General features: G+C 27.9%; 1 non-coding gene across 1 annotated transcript; it reads right to left on the minus strand.

Annotated features, from left to right (window-relative positions):
* Window positions 1-16,327: 16,327 nt before the first annotated feature.
* On the minus strand, window positions 16,328-16,414 carry TRNAM-CAU. Its single transcript is given in 2 exon segments — window positions 16,328-16,363; window positions 16,377-16,414. It is a non-coding gene; the product is annotated as a tRNA-Met (tRNA).
* Window positions 16,415-24,501: the final 8,087 nt, after the last annotated feature.

Below are 24,501 nucleotides of genomic sequence, written 5' to 3' on the forward strand. Positions count from 1 at the left end.
TTTAACAATATTTAAATTTACCCCATTTAATTTCAAGCAAACAAATTATGGGTGTAAGAGGATTGGTTATGTCGTTTTTTTATGAAATATTCATCCCAATCGTTCGCATCGATTTTTCAAAATCTTCACTTGTCAGTTGACAATTGAACGACGATTTGGTTTGATCGGCTATAACATCAGTTTGGTTAGTTTCGATCGGTTTTATCTTTGAAACTTACGGGAAAAAAAATCAAACCTAGCAATTAAGACATTTTAAAATATGGACATTTAAACCAAAAATAAGAAATTAAATTACAATAAAGAAAATTACATAAATATGAACATAATTCATGAAGAAGTTTTCTGACGTCTAAAAGTTGATTCCGAAGTAATAGTATATATTATTATTGCAAACACATCTCTACCAATTTACGAAAATACTTGATATTTGTATCCATTAACATTTTTCGTAAATTGATTAACCAATGAACAACTTTCATAATCTTACAAAATATTTTCAATTACCTTTTTTTGGAATCCATTTGAAGAACTCCACCATCCATGAACACTTGTTTGGCATAAAAGGCATATAAATCTATAAAAAAAAAATTAACCAAATTTGTCGTTTCTATTCCATTAAAAGAATTAAACATATTTGTCGTTTATTAGTGGTAAACTTTAGTTTTTCGTCCATCTTCTTGAAAGTTTCAAATTTAGAAGGTGATGATCTTATGTATCGCATTGCATTACAAATCTTTATAATTGAATCATTTTCATCCTTGATACATTCTTTCACAATCAAATTCACGATATGCTCCTTGAGAATAAATTTGTTTTACAAAATGGTAGATTCCAAATTCTTTGTTAATCTTTTGAAATGATTGAGAGCAACATCATTAAAGCTAGCATTATCCACTGTTATGCATAATCTATTAAACAAACACGTTGTGATTTCAAACTTCTTTTAAATTTTTCATTCTCTTCTAAGAAAAGTTTAATACAATTCTTAGCAATGGTGACAAAAAAAAAAAGAACATGAAACTTATGTTTCATTACTTGTACTCGGAGGTAAAAGTGTTCTTATTGAAAATTGTAAATCATTTTGAGTTGACTGTTCACGAGAGGAGAGGAGAGAAGAAGAAGAGATAATGATCGTCGTTCATACTCCAAAGATCTGGTTGTGATGTTGCCTATTTCTACTTGACCTATGTAGGAGAAGTTGAAGGCTTCACGACATTCTACTTCACAGTTCACTTGTCTATTCACATATCTAAAATTTCTCTCTAAATTTTAGGTTAATTAACTCAATTTATGTACTGTTAATATATTCACAGATCTGAAACTTCATTTTAGGTTAATTAACATATATGCAGTTTGGTCAGATGTCCGACAATTATGTAGAAAATAAACCGAATCCCGAGCTGCCCGGGCTTAGCTGAGCACACAATAGACCGACCAAACTTCGGTGTGGACGGTTTTGTCTTATTTTGGTCGGCCTTCTAGTGGTTCCAGCCAGTTTTTTCGATTTAGTTACACCCCTACTTAAAACTATAAGAGAATATCTCGACCAAGGCTACTTGGTTGTAGCCCAAAATATATTGTATACATATGAAAATAACGATAGGAAAATATTGACTTTATTGAAATTTTTTCCGTCACAAAAAGAAAATAGCGATAGTAAATTAGGTTTATTTTTTTAATATTATTATCATTCTAGCCCGGGTATATTTCAAATCATATCTCCGTCCTTGATGGCGATGTACACTACAAGAAAACTTGACATACGTGTATATTTCCTACATAATTTCTGACGAATATATAATTAGCGACATATTTTTATTTGTAAAATAAACGTCGATATTTTGCGGTTTCTTCTATGTATGTCATATTGTGATGATATTTCTTACACGATATATTTTGTCGGTAGAAGATACTTTTACTACGAAATTTACAACGAATATTTCGACGATGTTTATGACGTATAATTTCATTAAAATTTTTCCATTGTATTACTACAGAATTTATGACAATATTTTTGATGAATTATTTCATTGGAAATTTTCCGTAGGAATATATGATAAAAAAATTGTAATGTTTCCGTAAGAATATCCGTCGAAAGGTTTTTGTTGTATTTTACCACGAAATTTACGACGCAAACTATTCTGTAGAAATACCCTTCAGAATGTTTCTCATGTTTTCATAGGAATATCTGTCAGAATGTTTCTCATATTTTCATGGAATATCCATCATAATGTTTCTCATGTTTTCATAGGAATATCTATCGAAAATTTCATTTTTTCCATAAAAATATTCGTCAAAAATTAATATATTTATTTTAAATTTTATTTCTACTAATTATTTCTTATAACACATTACATATTTGAGATGATAATGACACATGACACACCTGAAAACATGTTAAAAGACAAGATTATCAACACTCGTTAACTTGAGAGAGACGCAAGCCACTGCTAATATGGTTTCTTCCATGCATAAACATATACGCAATGACATTCTGAGTGAAAAATGATTCTTTTACATTTTCATTGCTAGAGATCACAAAAAAATAATCAGGAAGTTTCTTAATTGTGTTACTTGTGAGCTCCTACACTAATTTTCTCCTATGCCGTTCTGATAACAAAAACACAAAAGTTATAACACATATCTTTGCATTAAAAATAATTTTTAAAATTGAAATTGTTCCTCAATTTATCGACTTTCATAAAAAGCCATTAACTTGCACATTTGGGCAAACATATTCTCTTGTCCTTTTAAAAGTTTCGCAATTATTGCATCTACTTGGAGTTTTTCTTCTTTCAAATCTTGTATTGTATCCTCCAATATTTTAATTATTTTTAAAATTTGTACCGAGCAGGTTTTCTTGATCATCCAAATAAGAGATTGCAGTCGTACTCATACCCAATATTCTCCCCTTTTTAGGCCCACCCACAACTATGATCCACAATTTATCATCAGTTTTTATGTTTGTCTGTTCACAACCATCATTAGTTTGGCTGAGCTCTGTAAAATTATCCTAAAAATAATATCAATAATATATTCAAAAAATCAATAATAAATATTTAACACCTTAGTAAACTTTAATATCAACTCATATGTTTTTTTAAGAGACGGTTAACTATCAACTCATATGTTAACATAACTAAAAAGAGCTTATCATAATCTGTACCATAAGATTACCACATATAAGGAATTTTCTTAAAAGTTCAAGGGATTTTTGTTAAACACTTATGCACTGAAATGGATATAAATATAATTTAATACCACTACTACAGCTGCTTGGGGCCATTCTAACCGCCATCTTTTTTTTATGTGTACGATGAAAAGACTCAAATACTGTAGGCGGCCTCCTCAGCTCCACTGCCTACATAAAGATTACAGATAAAAAAATGTTTCAATTCTTTTACCATAAATAAGGATATTTAGATTAATAATAATAGTAATCATCTATAAACTTCAGGAAAACAATATACATGTTTTCTTCCTAATTGTATAAAATCTCTATATGATATATGCAGGTCATGACAAGTATGATTTCAAGTCATATGTAAACATCATCTTTAAGTATCCAGAAATATATTTTCAATGAGAAGTTTAATACAATTCCATGTTATGTTATGCATATCCATCTATAGGTCCACGAACAAAAGGTCTGGTTTCCACAAAGTGTCAAAAATATAAAATTGCTAACATGAAAACAACAAGGATAGAAGTTGAAACTATGTTTATAATGATTTTTACTGATTTTTAATCCACTCTTTTTTTAGACTTTCCTTATGAAATAGTCTTACAATTTGATGAGTATGTCAATGATTTTATCTCTCTATTGATGGGGACGTAAATGAGAATTGTCCGTACTTCAAATAAGGACCATAATCGTTACATATAACAAAAATTATGTCAGTTATTATGGTTTAAATAAATCTAATTTACCCCTTCATAAAATTAGAAATATCATTTAAAGTATCCTCACTTTATATTCATGACAAATACACCCATAAACCATAAACTTAATTTCACATTAGATCACATTATTTTGACTTATATTAAAGATGAGATTTGCACAATTATTTTGACTTCAATTAATATTTTTTTTCTAAGCCTACACTTATTTTGATTAATTTATAGGTTTACATGGTTTTTGTGATCATTAACACCTTCGACTTATTTGGATGCACCAACCCAATAATAAATAATTAAACATTATAATATATATATTATAATAAACAAGGTTTAAAATAATTAAAAAAAGATCATTTAATCAATTAATAATTATTGACCAGTGTGCTATAACCTATTTAATTATCCTCCATAACTATAAAACTTATTTAATTTTTGAAGCTATAGTGTATTATATATATATATATAAAAGAATGACAATAAATAGTATAAATATTTATAAACAAAAATACGAGAACATATAACTAACAAAAACTAGAAATAAACCATGAAATCAGTTAATAATTTTATTTATTTAAAAATAAAATCTAAATCACAAGTACATGTGATCTTTCATTACACATAAATAAGACAAAATTTATTACATTATATAATTCTTTTTTATTTTCTTCCATCTCCATCTCCATCTCCATCTCCATCTCCATCTCCATCTCCATCTCCATCTCAATCTCAATCTCAATCTTTATCTCCGTTTCCATCTCTGTCTCCATCTCCGTCTCCATCTCCGTTACCATACCATCTCCATCACCGTTACCGTACCATCTCCATTTGCATCTCCATGTTCATCTCCATTCCTTGTCATTCTCGTTCTCTTTCTCCTCTTCGTTCTCCCTCTCCTCTTCTTCCATGGATAGGAGGATGATCATATTCAACGGACATAACACGCTTGATGTCTGAATTATCTGTAACTACAAATGGAAAAACGAAATACTAAATGAATTGAATTGAAAATTAATGAATTAACCCAACTGGAAATCGTGTTTTACCTTGATTTGATATTGAGACTGAGGAACCAACATGTGGAGAAACATTCATAGCTATTCGAGCTAACATGCCATTATTTTCACACCGTACATTCTTGTTCTGATTAATTCGTTTGATTCCAGATAAATCTCTTCCTCCACTGCAAATTATTTAGAAAAAAATTAAAAGAAAAACTGATTTGAAAATAATAATTAATTTATAAGAAGAATCAATTAATTACTAACCATTCTGATCCAGTATAAAGGAACAATTCTCCATGATCTTCCTCCAACAACACCGAGACCATGTTCTTATGATACAAATATGTCAACTAAACTCAGACGGCGAATATGAAGATGATTAAGACTGCTATATATATATTTAGAACAAGAAGGGAGTCTGATAGGTTTTAAAAAAATCTAACATAAATTACAATTTCTTTTAGAGATTTTGTGAATTTAGTTTAGATTTGCATTATTTATCTTATCATATACTTTTTATAAAGATTTTGATTTTTTACTAAATAAATCATTTGCATTTATAATTAGTTTATTTCAAATCTTATCTTGATAAAATTTTCAAATCTTATCTTGATAAAATTTTCAAATCTTATATTGATAAAATTTTCAAAATTTTTGAACTACACTTTTTTATTTTTTATTTTATCAATTATTTTGAATTTTTATATAATAAAATGAAATTAACTCTGGACATGGTTAGGAAAATTGACATTAGGATAGAAACCAAATTTTATGAATAACAAGTTTTTCTTTTAATTGTTCTATATAATTTTCATGGTTATCTAAACAAAGAAAAATTAATGTTTCGACGGATATTGCGGCCAATGTTGTACGCCATTGAAATGTTTGTCCATAAAAATAAATATGGACAAATTAATAACATTCGTTTCAACCTTGGGACTAACGTTGATCGGGAGAACATGATAATTTATTGACGAAATTTTCTCGACGTTTATATCTTAAGTATTTGTTGGAAACTTTTAAAAGCCTACATTTTCTTTTAATGGAAGAATTGAAACAACAAGATTGTAATTATATTGCATAATGTTTGAAGTATGTAGTTATGATATCATTTGAATTAACATGATTTTACTCTTTCTTTACCCCTATAATCTTATTATTTACATATAATGTGTTCTCTCAATTAAATAAACATTTTTAGAACTAAATTGAACTTTATAAGAACTAAATTATATTTTTTTTACAAAAAACATCTTCTTAAAAATAAATATTGTCAAAATAAATTTATTTTTCATCAACAAGAACCCTAATAATGTACTAATTAATATATATGTAATATTAAAATTTTTTCTTGGTAAACAATGCGATTTTAATAAAAATAAATTCTTAAATATGGCATTGGATCAAAATCCAATTCGTTAGACACTTTAATATTAAGAATTGGAATTGGAATTAGAATTCCAATGGAATTCAATATAGTGTAATCTGATAGTTCTCAATTCTAATCTTTTTAGGTCATAATTGTAAATAAAGGAACTAATGCAAAAAAACAAATACAATTTGGCATGAACAATGATACAAGTAATAATTTACTAATTCATCTATGTGAATGAAAATAAGGCAAGTATATAGTAGTTAATCATTCTTTCAGTAGAAAATAAAGGAACAAATACAAATCGGTATGAATAAAGCTATAAGAGGACATTCATTTCGTCAAATTACCTAAAGAAAACTCTGGAAAAGAACATTGACTTTGAACTAGTTAATAGTCGGATCTCAGATCAGAAGTTCTCAAATTACCTAAACCCTAAAACATATCAGATATAAGACACAATTACATGCACGAAAACTCACCAGAGACCTGATGACAATTCCTCGTACACTATCTTCTTGACGTCAATGAAGCGGTGGTAGTCATAGAACGCCGACTTCTGAATGATGTTCTCCTCTGGTAACTGATCCAAAGGTCGATGTGAGAGCAGTAGGGAGAGGGAGCGGGTGGCGGGAGTTGAAATGAAGGTCGGAGAGAATGGACCCCAAAATTTCTTGTTTTTAATTTTAGGATAAACCCGGGCCCTTGATCTTTTATCAAAATTGAAATTCTTCCCTTAAACTTAAGGATAAAAAAATTCAAATGATGCAACTTCTTCCATGTAACACAACCACATATACCTCTAAAAAAACTGGTCCATTCAGACGAGTTTAAACGAGTAAGAAAATAATATAGATATATTTATTTTAGAAACGAAAATAAATGATTTTCATATAGTACTAAAATTCAAACAAAAAATATTGCCATTATTTCTTTATAAATAATACTAATCAACAGTTAAGTATGTTGAAGGAACAAATGATGAAACATATATTGTTATTTACTGAACTAAACTTAGTGTGATTGTGTTTGCACTAGCAATATTCCATGTTTTCATACTTTTTATTGTAATTAATTATTTCATTCATGTTTTAAAAAATAATTTTTTTTTAGAAAGCTTCATTCTAGTCAAACGTTCATTCGTTGGTTTTATAAAAAGTTATATTTTTAAAATCTTCTCTTTATAAAGAAAGAAAAATATAACAATAAATTGAATCTTTTTGAAAAATTATATTTTGATCATTTCAACAATCATACTTAAACTTAAGATTAAGATTATATAATTAAAACTAATTATGTTCAAATATAATATAAAATTAAGATTAAAAAAAAAAGTTAATTATGTTATCCAAATTCTTCTACATGATTTTTTTCTTTGCCGATAAGATCAGAAAGATAACATAGGATAATTTAATTTTTATAATATAAATTAATTATTTTAAAATTATAGTATTTTTATTTTATTTAAATAAATATTAATAATAGTGTTTATAAGTTATAATATAACTTAAATTGAAAAATAAGATAATATGTAATCAAATTAAAAATTATGTATTAAAGAGATTAATAAACAATTTAAAATAAGATGATAATTCAACAAATTGATATATAGAATTTTAATTTGATAATATCTGATAAATTTAATTTTTTACATTTTATTTAAAATTAAGGAGGTATACCGAGGCTTCAAAATCATCGATATATTGGTTATAATACCGAGGGTTTTTTAAGTGGTCGCTATAAAGCCCCAAATACTGAGGGTTTTTTAAGTGGTCGCTATTAAACCCTAAATACCTACGATTGTAGTTGTGGTCGGAAATGATATACTATATACTGATGGTTTTTATTCTCGTCGGCATTTGTCGTCGCTATTAAAGTTTTTTTTACTAGCGCTGATAGTTCTCAATTCCAATCTTTTTAGGTCATAATTGTGATTCCAAATTAAAACGTTTTTCACGTTTTGACATTTTAATACGTTTTCATACATTAAACATGTTTTAACATGTTTTTAACATGTATTTCACACGTTTATCATGTTTTCATGTTTTTGTCACGTTTAACATGTTTTTGGCACATTTAACACATTTTTGGCATGTTTAACACGTTTTGACACATTTAATAAGTTTTTCACGTCCTTGACACGTTTTGACACGTTTAACACGATTTACACGTTTTTAACATTTTTGTCACATTTTTGACACGTTTAACACATTTTTGACACATTTAACACGTTTTTTCACATTTTGGTACATTTTGCACGGTTTGGCATGTTTAACAAGTTTTTCATATATTTGGCACGTTTAACACGTTTTCATGTTTAATACATTTTCACGTTTTTGACACATTTAATACGTTTTTAACACATTAAATACGTTTATCATGTTTTTAGTACGTTTAACACGTTTAACACGTTATTTTTTTTACCTTTTTGACATGTTTACCACATTTTTGACACGTTTAACACGTTTTAACACATTTTGCACATTTTGGCACGTTTAACAAGTTTTTCACATATTTGGCACGTTTAACACGTTTTTGACACGTTTAACACGTTTTCACGTTTTTGACACATTTAACACGTTTTTAACACATTAAACACGTTTATCATGTTTTTGACACGTTTAACATGTTTTTCTTACGTTTTTGACACGTTTACCACATTTTTGACATGTTTAACACATTTTCACATTGTAGCACGTTTAACAAGTTTTTCATATATTTGGCACGTTTAACACGTTTTGACATATTTTCATGTTTTTAACCCGTTTAAAACGTTTTTAGCACATTAAACTCGTTTAACACGTTGTTGACCCGTTTCACATATTTTTTTTTATGTTTTTGACACATTTGATACATTTTTAATACATTTAACACGTTTTGACACGTTTAACACGTTTTTTTTTTCACGTTTTGGCATGTTTAACAAGTTTTTTACTTGATTGGTACGTTTAATACATGTTTGATACGTTTAACACGTTTTTAATACATTAAACACGTTTATCATGTTTTTGGCATGTTAAACACATTTTTCAACGTTTAACACGTTTTTTATGTTTTTGGCACGTTTAACACTTTTTGGTATCTTTAACACATTTTTGGCACGTTTAACATGTTTGATAAATTTTGGCATATTTACCACATTTTGACATGTTCAATACATTTTGACCCGTTTAACACACTTGTGACATGTTTAAAACTTGTTAAGTATGCCAAAAATGTGTTAAACATTTCAAAAACGTGAAAAATGTGCCAAAATGTGTTAAACCTGTTAAAATGTGTTAAACATGTTAAAAATGTGTTAAACATGTTAAAAACATGTTAAAATGTTAAACGTGCCAAAAATGTGTGGAACATGTTAAACATGTGAAAAACATGTTAAACATTTAAAAGAACATGTTAAACGTGCCAAAAACATGAAAACGTGTTAAACTTATCAAAACGTGTGAAAAACATGTTAAACGTATTAAAAATGTCAAAAACGTGTTAAATATGTCAAAAACGTGAAAAATGTGTTAAATGTGAAAAACATGAAAAATGTGTTAAACGTGCCAAAACGTGTTAAACGTGTCAAAATGTGTAAAACGATTGAAAACGTGTGAAACATGTCAAAAATGTGTTTAACTTATTAAAACATGTGAAAAACATGCCAAAAATGTGAAAAATGTGTTAAACTTATCATAATGTGTGAAAAACATGTTAAACGTATTAAAAATGTCAAAAATGTGTTAAATGTGCCAAAAACGTGTTAAACGTGCAAAAACATGAAAAATGTGTTAAATGTGTTAAACATGCCAAAAATGTGTTTAACTTATCAAAACGTGTGAAAAACGTGTTAAACGTACCAAAAACGTGAAAAACGTGTTAAACATATTAAAAATGTCAAAAACGTGCTAAATGTGCCAAAAATGTGAAAAACGTGTGAAAAACGTGTCAAAATGTGTAGAATGTGTGAAAAACGTGTTAAACATGCCAAAAACGTGTTTAACGTGCCAAAAACGTGAAAAACATGTTAAACGTGTGAAAAACGTGTTAAACATGTTGAACATGTCAAAAACGTGTTAAAACGTGAAAAACGTGTTAAACTTGTCAAAACATGTTAAACGTATTAAAAATGTTTAAAACATATTAAACATACCAAAAACGTGAAAAACATGTTAAACGTGTGAAAATGTGTTTTAAGTATGAAAACGTGTTAAACGTGTGAAAATGTGTTTTAAGTGTGAAAACGTGTTAAACATGTCAAAAACGTGTTTAAACGTGTAAAAAACGTGTTTAAATGTGTTAAACGTGTAAAAAACGTGTTAAACATGTCGAAAACGTGTTAAATATGTCAAAAACGTGTTAAGCATATCAAAAACGTATTAAACGTGTCAAAAACGTGAAAATATATTTAAGAATTAACATTTTGAACCAATATTTTATTTTACAACCATAGAAATTAGAATTGAATTATAATTTTATCATTTTCCCAAACATAGAAATTGGAATTGAATTACAATTTTATAATTTTTCCAAACATAGGAATTGATTTGTAATTTAATGTCAATTCTCATGGAATTGAAATTAGAATTGTAATGCCAATTCTAATTCCAATTCCACCTCATCAAACACACCCTAAAACAAAATTATAAGGAAAGTTTTTTCATAGAGAAAAATTGATATTTCAACAAAAATTAGTGACAAATATTGTTCGCCTTAAAATGTATTCATTAAAAAGAAATATTAACCTATGATATTAATCTTAACTTTGGTGGCGGATAGAGTAATTAGATAATTGAATGACGATTTTTTTGGGACAAGGAAACGTATTTTGGATTGTAGAGATATGAAATAATTTGGTATTTGACCTCTGTATTTTAAATAATTGATACACGACCTCGCAACCCATAATAACTCTTCATTTCTCCTGATTAGTCTAGTTAGTTTTTAATCGTGAATGCGTGATTTAAACTCTCTGATTGTATCCTCCTATCACGACAATTTGTGCATCCATTAAACAAATGACAATCTCTATTGGGGTAGGTTAGGGTTTAGTGAAATAAGTGCATCAATCATATTAAAATGTAAGGCAATTGGGTTTGACGAGAATAAATAGGGAAAGAATTGAAGAGAGATTTCTAGAAAATATTTATGGTTTAGAAAATTTAGGATCTAAGAATTAGATGTTAGAATAAGTGTTAGTTTATTGAATTAATCATGGTTTAACATCTTTTATAACACGATTAGTCTGTTTTTATTTCATAGAATTTATGATTCCATTTTTGTTGACTGATTCTGCTTTTGAAATTTGCAGATCTGAATTTTGTGAGTTGACTTGCAAAATCATTTTATAGAATTTAGTTTTTCAGAAATTTATTTTCAGTCTATATATTTTTACGGAAAATAATTTAGGGTGAAAGGATCAAATTCTTGATCTCATGATCACTAAATAATGCTCTCACACCCGCGCTAGCTAATTATGTCACCACCCTTATACATCTACAAACTTATCGAGTTTATTTTCTTTAAAACTATTATGGCAACAAATAATAATATTCTTTAAAACTATTAAAGTGCATCTGATCGAGATCCCTAGCAAGTTCATTTTGACCGTGTCCTCATTGTTGCACTCTTTGATGGCTAGATTTATTACTTAATAAATCTCTGAGACCTACCATAGCCAAATGTGCCATCACCACTATAAATATATTGAAATACATACTTACCCATTTGAATTTTAAGTGAATAAATAATAACAGACTTTAATTAAAAATATAAAGGGTGTCGGATGATCGCGTTTCAAGACCTTCAAATAATTTTTGTTTGTATAATATATTATTAACTTTCTCCTCTTCGGACGGATTGTGTTTACATACCATACAGATACCTTAGAGTTTCATATAAATGGAGAAAAATGTGTCGACTAAAGTTAGGCACGAATACGAAGATCGACAAAATTGCTTATACACATATAGTTAGATCAAGAAGCTTGTGGCCGGGTTTAAAAAAACTTTACAAATCTCACATTAATGATATTATGTACTCTTTATAAACAATATATTTTTCTTACTAAATAATTCATCATCCTTCGTTTATAATTATTAGTTCATTCCAAATTTTATGAAGCTAAAATTTCAAATCTCTTGCACTACAATTTTTTTTTTTTTTATCTTAACAATGTGAATTTCAATATTGATAGTCCTTATAATAAAATAAAAAATCTCACTTTGTTGGTTTGTAGGCACATTGGGTTGTGATACTAGCAAAATTTTGTAAATAACAGGGTTTATTTTATTTTTTCTATCTAATTTTTTTGTTCGGTAACTAAACAAATAGATGTTAATTTTTCTTTAATGAAATTTTCTCGACACTTACCTTCTAAATATTCATTGAAAACTTCTAATTAACTTTACAAAAAAAATATAAATAAACTCAAAACACAAGTTGTTTTAATAGCGAATAAAATGTAAATACAAGCCACAAGCAAAAACCAATGAAAAAACACTAATTGTATTTCATAATGTTAGTTGTTTGCTTCACCCTTTCACCCTTTGTTCTCAACTGAGGCATAGAGCCAAATATATATGTTAAGTTTTTAGGATTTAAAATAACGATCCAATCAATCTTGCCTCTAAAATTATATTTAAATAAAGAAGTTACGTGTTACAGTAATGTGCGAAATATTTTTATTAAAAATAAATGCCAAAATTTGAAATAAAAAAAGACATTACGGAAATCGTTATTACAAAACTCTAGTTGATAAGAAGTCTTAGATTATGAGATAAAAAGAATAAGTTCAAATCTTATCATGAAGCTAAAATTTCAGATCTTATTAACTAGGATTTTGATATTTCTTATAATAACATAAAATTGAGCTCAATATAGTGTGTAGACACGTTCTATTGTGATAGGAACCAAATTTTGTGAATAATAGGTTTTTCTTTTCTTTGACATTATAAATTTGGTTTGAAACTAAACAAACAAAATTTAATTTTAATTTTTGAAAAGGTTACGGAAAATATTTTAAGCCAATGGAATGTATGTCAATACAAATTAATAATGGGGAGAACGTCGATAATTTAGTGAAAAATATTTTCTCGACGTTTGTCTTCTAAATGTAGTTGAAAATTCAGTTTTACAAATACAACACTTTTCATGTTTTGAACTTATTGATAAAACAATACATTTACTATTATATCGCGCTCAACGTTGCAATATCATTTGATTTTTTTAACATGTATAGTATTATTAAAACCTCAGGGATGCTTGGTACGTGGGTTTTGAACTAGAGAATAGAAAGAGATGTTTTGATTTTCGAATGTTGATTTGATTCCCGAATACTCAAAAATCATTATTTCCTCTCTAAATTGGAAGAAATAAATCTCATTCCCGTATTTTTACTCTGTTATAATAATAATAATAATAATTATAATAGTATATATATTTTTATTTTTATAATTATATTATACGGTTATTAATTAATTAAAATAATAATAAAATTTTAATTTATTTATTAAACGAAATGATTTCAATTATATAAATAATATTAATAAATTATTTAAAATGTAATTAATAAATAAAATTTTATTAATAATTACAATAACTAATAATAATATAATACTTTTATATAATTAATTTTAAATAGTATATATTAAAAATAAAATTATAATAAATTAATTAAAATATAATTTCTTTAATTGCAATATTATTTGAATTTAATTTGTTTTTAATTTCTTTTTTTAACATGTATGCTCTTATTAGAGCCTCAATGTTATGAATAGTCAAGGATTAAAATCAAACTTATAACAAAATTACTATTGAAATGATTTTTACAGAAATAGTTACTTATGTGCATTTTTTTATGTAGTTTTATTTTATTAAACTTCAATTAATATTTTTTTCTTAGCCCACACTTATTATTGATTAATTTATAAGTTGACGTTTTCGTGATCAATAACTCGGTTGAAAAAAAGTTGTTGAACCAATTAATTATTGGCAGTGTGATAACTTATTTAATTTATGAAGATATAGTATATTAAATAAGACTTTATGATTATAATATATTAGTATCAATATATATGTACCAACACAAGAACATAGGAAATAAAAACTAAAAATTAACAATCAAAAATGTCAACTTTCATTAATAATAATTAAAACAATAATATTTATTACATTATATAATTCTCTTCCATACCCATACCCATACCCATACCCATACCCATACCCATACCCATACCCATACCCATACCCATACCCGTACCCGTACCCATACCCATACCCATATCCGTATCCGTATCCGTATCCGTACCCGTACCCTATTCCTCATTCTTGTTCTCTTTCTCTTTCTCTTCCTCTTCCTCTTCCTCTTCCTCTTCCTCTTCCTCTTCCTCGTTCTCCTCTTAGAATCCCTCTTCCTCTTCCATGGACAAGAGGATGATGAATATATGGAACCGCCATAACACGCTTGATGCCTGAATTAGCAGTAACTGGAAAATGGAAGAAATGAAATGAAATAAATTGAATTGAATTATTGAATTAACCCAACTGAAAATCATGTTTTACCTTGATTTGATATTGAGATTGAGGAAACAAAATACGGAGAAACATTCATTGCTACTCGAGCTAAGGCGCAGTTGTTTTCACACCCCTCAGGAAATAGTGCTTTATTATACATCTTGCTCTTAATTGTTCGTTTGTTTCCAGATAGATATCGTCCACAACTGCAAATTATTTAGAAAGAAAATTAATAAAAAAAAACTGAAATGAACACAATAATTTATAAGAACAATCAATTACTAACCATTCTAATCCATTATAAAGGAACAATTCTCCATGATCTTCATCATCCTCGTATCCAGCAACATGAGGAAGATGAAAGTGATTCTCCTCTTCCTCTGACGCCACCGAGACCATGTTAACTCTTACGATTCAAATGTGTCGACTAAACTCAGATGGCGAATATGAAGATTGTTAAGACTGCTATATATATATAGAGGGAAGTCTAATAGGTTTTAAAAAAACTATAACCTAAATTACAATTTCTTTTGGAGATTTTGTGAATTTAATTTAGATTTGCATTATTTATCTTATCAAATCTCACATTAATGATATTATTTACCTTTTATAAATATTTTGATTTTTTACTAAATAAATCGTTTGCATTTATAATTAGTTTATTTCAAATCTTATCTTGATAAAAAAATTCAAATGTTTTGAACTACACTTTTTTATTTTTTATTTTACCAATTAATGTGAATTTTGATATAATAAAATTAAATTAACTCAGGGAATGGTTAGGCAAATTGACATTGGATAGAAACCAAATTTTATGAATAATAAGTTTTGTTTTAATTGTTCTATATAATTTTCATGGCTATCTAAACAAAGAAAAATTAATGTTTCTATTTTGTTCTATATAAAAATACCTTGATTGTAATGTTTGTTGATAAGAATAATTATTAACATTCGTCTCAACCTTGGGACTAACATTGATGGGAGAACATGATAATTTATTGACGAATTTTTCTCGACGTTTAATTTTTACGTATTCATTGGAAACTTTTAAAATCCTACATTTTCTTGTAATGGAAGAGTTGAAACAACACATTTATAATTATATTACATTACATTTGTAGTATGTATTTATGATATCTTTCTCTACACCTATAATCTTAATATTTATATATAATGTGTTTTCTCAATTAAATAAACCTTTTAGAATTAAATTGAACTTTATGAAACTAAATTATATTGTTTACAAAAATATCTTTAAAAATTGGGTTAGAAATGTCACACTCAATAAAGGGTTACAAAGGTAATAAAGTTATGAGTGTTGACGGACCGGAAGGACCTTTCCTGTCGGAGTAGGAAAATCATGATCTGATTCCTCCCCCATTAACATTTTGATTGAGGATAAAGGATTACTTTTTCATTTCTTTTCGGGTGTTGCTTACCTTGCTTGTAGACGAGATGTCTTTTCGAGTGCTGCTTACCTTGCTTGTAGACGAGTAGTAGCACCTTTTTCTATTGGTTTAATAGTTGCTAAACGGTGATTCACCAACAAAATAGACTTTGGAGTGAGAGAGGCTTGAACTCTCGACCTCACGATTACTCAATAAAGCTATGAGACCTACGCGTTAACCAACTGCGCCACCACCCCTTTAACAATATTTAAATTTACCCCATTTAATTTCAAGCAAACAAATTATGGGTGTAAGATGATTGGTTATGTCGTTTTTTTATGAAATATTCATCCCAATCGTCCGCATCGATTTTTCAAAATCTTCACTTGTCAGTTGACAATTGAACGACGATTTGGTTTGATCGGCTATAACATCAGTTTGGTCAGTTTCGATCGGTTTTATCTTTGAAACTTACGGGAAAAAAAATCAAACCTAGCATTTAAGACATTTTAAAATATGGACATTTAAACCAAAAATAAGAAATAAAATTACAATAAAGAAAATTACACAAATATGAACATAATTCATGAAGAAGTTTTCCTGACGTCTAAAAGTTGATTCCGAAGTAATAGTATATATTATTATTGCAAACACATCTCTAGCCATTTACGAAAATACTAGATATTTGTATCCATTAACTTTCTACCAAATTAATAAATCAAACTCTTTATTATTCATATCTATAATTTTATCAAATAAGTATTTTTCAATATCAGATAGACTCTCCCTAGAATTTTCCTTCGTAACATTTTGCATAAATTGATTAACCAATGAACAACTTTCATCATCTTACAAAATGTTTTCAATTACCTTTTTTTGGAATCCATTTGAAGAACTCCACCATCCATGAACACTTGTTTGACATAAAAGGCATATAAATCTATAAAAAAAAATTAACCAAATTTGTCGTTTCTATTCCATCAAAAGAATTAAACATATTTGTCGTTTATTAGTGGTAAACTTTAGTTTTTCGTCCATCTTCTTGAAAGTTTCTAATTTAGAAGGTGATGATCTTATGTATCGCATTGCATTACAAATCTTGATAATTGAATCATTTTGATCCTTGATACCTTCTTTCACAATCAAATTCACGATATGTTCCTTGAGAATAAATTTGTTTTACAAAATGGTGGATTCCAAATTCTTTGTTAATCTTTTGAAATGATTGAGAGCAACATCATTAAAGCTAGCATTATCCACTGTTATGAATAATCTAGTGTTTGTTGTTAAACAAACACGTTGTATTTCAAACTTCTTTTAAATTTCTCATTCTCTTCTAAGAAAAGTTTAATACAATTCTTAGCAATGGTGACAAAAAAAAAGAACATGAAACTTATGTTTCATTACTTGTACTCGGAGGTAAAAGAGTTCTTATTGAAAATTGTAAATCATTTTGAGTTGACTATTCACGAGAGGAGAGAAGAAGAAGAGATAATGATCGTCGTTCATACTCCAAAGATCTGGTTGTGATGTTGCCTATTTCTACTTGACCTATGTAGGAGAAGTTGAAGGCTTCACGACATTCTACTTCACAGTTCACTCAAGATGTACGGTCTATTCACATATCTAAAATTTCTCTCTAAATTTTAGGTTAATTAACTCAATTTATGTACTGTGAATCTATTCACAGATCTGAAACTTCATTTTAGGTTAATTAACATATATGCGGTTTGGTCAGATGTCCGACAATTATGTGGAAAATAAACCGAAACCCGAGCTGCCCGGGCTTAGCTGAGCGCACAATAGACCGACCAAACTTCGGTGTGGACGGTTTAGTCTTATTTTGGTCGGCCTTCTAGTGTTTCCAGCCAGTTTTTTGGTTTAGTTACACCCCTACTTAAAACTATAAGAGAATATCGCGACCAAGGCTACTTGGTTGTAGCCCAAAATATATTGTATACATATGAAAATGACGATAGGAAAATATTGTCTTTATTGATATTTTTTCCGTCACAAAAAGAAAATAGCGATAGTAAATTAGGTTTATTTTTTTTAATATTATTATCATTCTAGCCCGGGTATATTTTAAATTCTATCTCCGTACTTGATGGCGATATACACTACAAGAAAACTTGACATACGTGTATATTTCCTACATAATTTCTGACGAATATATAATTAGCGACATATTTTTATTTGTAAAATAAACGTCGATATTTTGTGGTTTCTTCCATGTATGTCATATTGTGATGATATTTCTTACACGATATATTTTGTCGGTAGAAGATATTTTTACTACGAAATTTATATCGAATATTTCGACGATGTTTATGACGTATAATTTCATTAAAAATTTTCCATTGTATTGCTACAGAATTTATGACAATATTTTTGATGGATTATTTTATTGGAAATTTTCCGTATGAATATATGATAAAAAATTGTAATGTTTCCGTAAGAATATCCGTCGAAAGGTTTTTGATGTTTTTTACCACGAAATTTACGACGCAAACTATTCTGTAGAAATACCCTTCAGAATGTTTCTCATGTTTTCATAGGAATATCTGTCAGAATGTTTCTCATGTTTTCATGGAATATCTGTCATAATATTTCTCATGTTTTCATAGAAATATCTATCGAAAATTTCATTTTTTCCATAAAAGTATTCGTCAAAAACTAATATATTTATTTTAAATTTTATTTCTCCTAATTATTTCTTATAATACATTACATATTTGAGATGATAATGACACATGACACACCTGAAAACATGTTAAAAGACCAGACTATCAACACTCGTTAACTTGAGAGAGATGCAAGCTACTACTAATATGGTTTCTTCCATGCATAAACATATACGCAATTACATTATGAGTGAAAAATGATTCTTTTACATTTTCATTGCTAGAGATCACAATAAAATAATCAGGAAGTTTCTTAATTGTGTTACTTGTGAGCTCCTACACTAATTTTCTCCTATGCCGTTCTGATAACAAAAACACAAAAGTTATAACACGTATCTTTGCATTAAAAATAATTTTTAAAATTGAAATTGTTCCTCATTTTATCGACTTTCATAAAATGCCATTAACTTGCACATTTGGGCATACATATTCTCTTGTCCTTTTAAAAGTTTCGCAATTATTGCATCTACTTGGAGTTTTTCTTCTTTCAAATCTTGTATTGTATCCTCCAATATTTTAATTATTTTAAAAATTTGTACCGAGCAAGTTTTCTTGATCATCCAAATAAAAGATTGCAGTCGTACTCATACCCAATATTCTCCCCTTTTTAGGCCCACCCACAACTATGATCCACAATTTATCATCAGTTTTTATGTTTTTTTGTTCACAACCATCATTAGTTTGGCTGAGCTCTGTAAAAATTATCCTAGAAATACATATCAATAATATATTCAAAAAAATCAATAATAAATATTTAACACCTTAGTAAACTTTAATATCAACTCAGATGTATTTTTAAGAAACGGTTAACTATCAACTCATATGTTAACATAACTAAAAAGAGATATATCATAATTTGTACCATAATATTACCACATATAAGGAATTTTCTTAAAAGTTCAAGGGATTTTTGTTAAACACTTATGCACTTAAATGGATATAAATATAATTTAATACCACTACTACAGCTGCTTGCAGGCCACTCTAATCGCCATCTTTTTTTATGTGTACGATGAAAAGACTCAAATACTGTAGACGGCCTCCACAGCTCCATTGCCTAAATAAAGATTACAGATAAAAAAAATGTTTCAATTCTTTTACCATAAATAAGGATATTTAGCTTAATAATAATAGTAATCATCTATAAACTTCAGGAAAACAATATACATGTTTTCTTCCTAATTGTATAAAATCTCTATATGATATATGTAGGTCATGACAAGTATGATTTCAAGTCATATGTAAACATCATCTTTAAGCATCCAGAAATATATTTTCAATGAGAAGTTTAATACAATTCCATAGTATGCATATCCATCTATAGGTCCACAAACCAAAGGTCTGGTTTCCACAAAGTGTCAAAAATATAAAATTGCTAACATGAAAACAACAAGGATAGAAGTTGAAACTATGTTTACAATGTTTTTACTGATTTTTAATCCACTCTTTTTTTAGACTTTCCTTATGAAATAGTCTTACAATTTGATGAGTGTGTCAATGATTTTATCTCTCTATTGATGGGGACGTAAATGAGAATTGTCCGTACTTCAAATAAGGACCATTATCGTTACATATAACAAAAATTATGTCAGTTATTATGGTTTAAATAAATCTAATTTACCCCTTCATAAAATTAGAAATATCATTTAAAGTATCATCACTTTATATTCATGACAAATACACCCATAAGCCATAAACTTAATTTCACATTAGATCACTTTATTTTGACTTATATTAAAGATGAGATTTGCACAATTATTTTGACTTCAATTATTATTTTTTTCTAAGCCTACACTTATTTTGATTAATTTATAGGTTTACATGGTTTTTTGATCATTAACTCCTTCGACTTATTTGGATGCACCAACCCAATAATAAATAATTAAACATTATAATATATATATTATAATAAACAAGGTTGAAAATAATAAAAAAAAAAGATCGTTTAATCAATTAATAATTATTGACAGTGCTATAACCGATTTAATTATCCTCCATAACCATAAAACTTATTTAATTTTTGAAGCTATATTATATTATATAAGACTTCAAGATTATATTAGTGTCAATATTATATATATATATATATATAAGAATGACAATAAATAGTATAAATATTTATAAACAAAAATACGTGAACATACTAACAAAAACTAAAAATAAACCATCAAATCAGTTAATAATTTTATTTATTTAAAAAAAATCTAAATCACAATAATAGTACATGTGATCTTTCATTACACATAAATAAAACAAAATTTATTACATTATATAATTCTTTTTTATTTTCTTTCGTCTCCGTCTCCGTCTCCGTCTCCGTCTCCGTCTCCGTCTCCGTCTCCGTCTCCGTCTCCGTCTCCGTCTCCGTCTCCGCCTCCGCCTCCGCCTCCGTCTCCGTCTCCGTCTCCGTCTCCGTCTCCGTCTCCGTCTCCGTCTCCGTCTCCGTCTCCGTTTCTATCTCCGTTTCTATCTCCGTTTCTATCTCCGTCTCCATCTCCGTCTCCATCTCCGTCTCCATCTCCGTTACCATACCATCTCCATCACCGTTACCATACCATCTCCATTTGCATCTCCATGTTCATCTCCATTCCTTGTCATTCTCGTTCTCTTTCTCCTCTTCGTTCTCCCTCTCCTCTTCTTCCATGGATAGGAGGATGATCATATTCAACGGACATAACACGCTTGATGTCTGAATTAGCTGTAACTACAAATGGAAAAACAAAATACTAAATGAATTGAATTGAAAATTAATGAATTAACCCAACTGGAAATCGTGTTTTACCTTGATTTGATATTGAGATTGAGGAACCAACATGTGGAGAAACATTCATTGCTATTCGAGCTAACATGCCATTATTTTCACACCGTACATTCTTGTTTTGATTAATTCGTTTGATTCCAGATATATCTCTTCCGCCACTGCAAATTATTTAGAAAAAAAATTAAAAGAAAAACTGATTTGAAAATAATAATTAATTTATAAGAAGAATCAATTAATTACTAACCATTCTGATCCAGTATAAAGGAACAATTCTCCATGATCTTCCTCCAACAACACCGAGACCATGTTCTTATGATACAAATATGTCGACTAAACTTAGATGGCGAATATGAAGATGATTAAGACTGCTATATATATAGTTAGAACAAGAAGGGAGTCTGATAGGTTTTAAAAAAATCTAACATAAATTACAATTTCTTTTAGAGATTTTGTGAATTTAATTTAGATTTGCATTATTTATCTTATCATATACTTTTTATAAAGATTTTGATTTTTTACTAAATAAATCATTTGCATTTATAATTAGTTTATTTCAAATCTTATCTTGATAAAATTTTCAAAATTTTTGAACTACACTTTATTATTTTTTATTTTACCAATTATTTTGAATTTTGATATAATAAAATGAAATTAACTCTGGACATGGTTAGAAAAATTGACATTAGGATAGAAACCAAATTTTATGAATAAAAGTTTTTCTTTTAATTGTTCTATATAATTTTCATGGTTATCTAAACAAAGAAAAATTAATGTTTCGACGGATATTGCGGCCAATGTTGTACGCCATTGAAATGTTTGTCGATAAAAATAAATATGGACAAATTAATAACATTCGTTTCAATCTTGGGACTAACGTTGATGGGGAGAACATGATAATTTATTGACGAAATTTTCTCGATGTTTATATCTTAAGTATTTGTTGGAAACTTTTAAAAGCCTACATTTTCTTTTAATGGAGGAATTGAAACAACACGATTGTAATTATATTGCATAATGTTAGAAGTATGTAGTTATGATATCATTTGAATTAACATGATTTTACTCTTTCTTTACCCCTATAATCTTATTATTTACATATAATGTGTTCTCTCAATTAAATAACCATTTTTAGAACTAAATTGAACTTTATACGAACTAAATTATATTTTTTTTTTTACAAAAAACATCTTCTTAAAAATAAATATTGTCAAAATAAATTTATTTTTCATCAACAAGAACCCTAATAATGTACTAATTAATATATATGTAATATTAAAATTTTTTCTTGGTAAACAATGCGATTTTAATAAAAATAAATTCTTAAATATGGCATTGGATCAAATCCAATTCGTTAGACACTTTAATATTAAGAATTGGAATTGGAATTAGAATTCCAATGGAATTCAATATAGTGTAATCTGTTAGTTCTAAATTCTAATCTTTTTAGGTCATAATTGTAATTCCAAATTAAAACGTTTTTCACGTTTTTGACATTTTAACACGTTTTCATACATTAAACATGTTTTAACATGTTTTTAACATCTATTTCACACATTTATCATGTTTTCATGTTTTTGGCACGTTTAACACGTTTTTAGCACAATTAACACATTGTTGGCACGTTTAACACGTTTTTGACACATTTAATAAGTTTTTCACGTCCTTGACACATTTAACACATTTTGACATGTTTAACACGATTTACACGTTTTTAACATGTTTAACACATTTTTGACACGTTTAACACATTTTTGACACATTTAACACGTTTTTCCACATTTTGGCACATTTTGCACGGTTTGGCATGTTTAACAAGTTTTTCATGTATTTGGCACGTTTAACACATTTTCATATTTAATACGTTTTCACGTTTTTGACACATTTAACACGTTTTTAACACATTAAATACGTTTATCATGTTTTTGGTACGTTTAACACGTTTTGACACGTTTAACATGTTATTTTTGACCTTTTTGACATGTTTACCACATTTTTGACACGTTTAACACGTTTTAGCACATTTTGCACGTTTTGGCACGTTTAACAAGTTTTTCACATATTTGGCACATTTAACACGTTTTTGACACGTTTAACACGTTTTCATGTTTTTGAACATTTAACACGTTTTTAACACATTAAACACGTTTATCATGTTTTTGACACGTTTAACATGTTTTTTTTACGTTTTTGACACGTTTACCACATTTTTGACATGTTTAACACATTTTCACATTTTAGCACGTTTAACAAGTTTTTCATATATTTGGCACGTTTAACACGTTTTGACATATTTTCATGTTTTTAACCCGTTTAAAACATTTTTAGCACATTAAACTCGTTTAACACGTTGTTGACACGTTTCACATATTTTTTTTATGTTTTTGACACATTTGATACATTTTTAATACATTTAACACGTTTTAACATGTATTTTTTCACGTTTTGGCATATTTAACAAGTTTTTTACTTGATTGGTACGTTTAACACATGTTTGATACGTTTAACACGTTTTTAATACATTAAACACATTTTTGAACGTTTAACATGTTTTTTATGTTTTTGGCACGTTTAACACTTTTTGGTATCTTTAACACATTTTTGGCACGTTTAACATGTTTGATAAATGTTGGCATATTTACCACATTTGACATGTTCAATACGTTTTGACCTATTTAACACACATGTGACATGTTTAAAACGTGTTAAATATGCCAAATATGTGTTAAACATGCCAAAAACGTGAAAAATGTGCCAAAAATGTGTTAAACTTGTTAAAATGTGTTAAATGTACCAAAAACGTGTTAAACATGTTAAAAATGTGTTAAACATGTTAAAAATGTTAAACGTACCAAAAATGTGTAGAACATGTTAAACATGTGAAAAACATGTTAAACATGTT

This window comes from Impatiens glandulifera, chromosome 7 (assembly GCF_907164915.1).
Source record: "Impatiens glandulifera chromosome 7, dImpGla2.1, whole genome shotgun sequence".
In the NCBI taxonomy this organism is placed as follows: domain Eukaryota; kingdom Viridiplantae; phylum Streptophyta; class Magnoliopsida; order Ericales; family Balsaminaceae; genus Impatiens; species Impatiens glandulifera.